The 1,962-nt window shown below is 38.6% G+C and overlaps 1 long non-coding RNA gene across 1 annotated transcript; it reads right to left on the bottom strand.

Moving 5' to 3' along the window:
- Window positions 1-409: 409 nt before the first annotated feature.
- Window positions 410-1,587, bottom strand: LOC117134203. Its single transcript, XR_004458390.1, has 2 exons — window positions 1,485-1,587; window positions 410-1,308 (listed from the first exon to the last, which is right to left on the bottom strand). It is a non-coding gene; the product is annotated as an uncharacterized LOC117134203 (long non-coding RNA).
- Between the last annotated feature and the right edge of the window lie 375 nt (window positions 1,588-1,962).

Below are 1,962 nucleotides of genomic sequence, written 5' to 3'. Positions count from 1 at the left end.
GGTTCAGATTTAATTATTTCGGATTAATAAATAAATCAGTTTGCTAGAATAGTATTATCTCATCTATTATGAACTGATGGGATTTAATCTGAACTGAACTGGTCATGGTCTAGACTACACCTGAGCTGAACTGATTAACCTTGTTGTAAACCGAGCTGTTAGGAACTGATTTAAATATCTTCTTCAGAACCGAACTGTTGGATTGAAGATCATGTTATAAACTGTTCTGTTTCAGGTCAGTGGTCGAGTAAAGTTTAAGGATAAGACTGGTTCATCAAGTAGAACCATTTTCTGTCTAGGTAAGAACTTGATCATGGACTGATCATTTTCTTAGAACCACCTAGCACAAGTGTAAGCTAATGAACTGAACCGAGTGACTAAACCTAGTACTTGTGTTTTGTTTTGATCAGTTGGTTGTGGAGTTTTGCTAGATCGGTCCACTCACTCCTTGTAGCCGCTCAGTCACTTGGTTTGAATTCAGATATCAAGGAGAGTGGTCGGTTCAGTCAGATAATTGTGACCGTTTTGAATCTCAAGTGTACCGGAAGTGGAGTGAGATTAACTTGAGCTCGAGTCTAGTCTTGATTAGCCAATCTTATAGAATCAAAGGTGAGTCTAGATAGATGGTTGATCAATACTGAATGTTGATGATTTATAGGCTTTGTCTCTTGATCAATATTGAATTGGCGAGGTGTTTACTTAGTGTAAACACTTAATAAATATTATGATGAATAAGGTTATTCCAACCTTAGTACTGTTCTCAAGTACTAATACATATGTATAGTATTAAATAAATGAGTATTAATCATGTGAAGTCTTATTGTATACTCACTCTCCTGAAAGTTCCCACATTACCGTGAATTGTTCCTGCGATACGGAACAAAGATACAAAGACACGATGATGGGGTCGCACCTGGAGGCCGTTTAACTGCATGCAGCGTTAGATGTTCGATATTGGAATATCTAATAGAGATGATGCTTATATTTATTTCCCCGCTAGGCTCGGTTAGCCTTGGTGGTTTTCCGGGTTTAGTCTATATATATATATATATCTATATATATATATATTATAAGAATGAGTGTATGGCGGGTGTCGTGGAGATGATGCTTAAGATAAGATTCACATCGATGGAATGATAGGCCTTATATATGCATTCTTATTAGTTATGGAATATATTTCTACTGCATACAAATGGAGTTAATTGCTCGAGATAATACTAATATACGTTGGGGTGCGGGACTAGGCTCACTGAGTAAACTAGTTACTCATGACTCATTTGTGATGCAGGTAACCAGTAGACGGGAGACCTTACTCTAGGACAGGAAGGAACATCATTAGCCAGCGGAATATATTTCTACTGCATACAAATGGAGTTAATTGCTCGAGATATTACTAATATACGTTGGGGTGCGGGACTAGGCTCACTGAGTAAACTAGTTACTCATGACTCATTTGTGATGCAGGTAACCAGTAGACGAGAGACCTTACTCTAGGACAGGAAGGAGCATCATTAGCCAGCGGTAGTTTTATTATCCTTGCAAAGTCATTTTGATATATCTTATGTATAAGATTTGTAGACCGAAAACCTCGAGGTTAATTTATAACAAATTTTGAAAGATGCTTTTAAATGATAAATAAAGAATGTTTTTAAAGTACGGGTTCCATATGATATTAGTCCTTGTCCAGACGAACTAACTATCGGGTATTGCTTTTTTCGGAGCGTTGGTGTTCTTTGGTTGTTAGTCTAAGGTGATCGGAAGTATTCTGAGAACCTCGGATCGACCATCGAAGAACATCGACCGTGTCATTTCCGGTCATCTACGATCGGGGGTGTCACAGAGAGAGAGAAAGAGAGAGAGAGAGAGAGAGAGAGAGAGAGAGAGAGAGAGAGAGAGAGAGAGAGAGAGAGAGAGAGAGAGAGAGAGAGAGAGAGAGAGAGAGAGAGAGGGCAGAAGGGAAGA

The sequence above is a fragment of the Brassica rapa genome, chromosome A05 (assembly GCF_000309985.2).
Source record: "Brassica rapa cultivar Chiifu-401-42 chromosome A05, CAAS_Brap_v3.01, whole genome shotgun sequence".
Lineage (NCBI taxonomy): Eukaryota > Viridiplantae > Streptophyta > Magnoliopsida > Brassicales > Brassicaceae > Brassica > Brassica rapa.
Note: the sequence above shows the minus strand (reverse complement) of the source record. Positions and strands in the feature narration are given on the sequence as shown.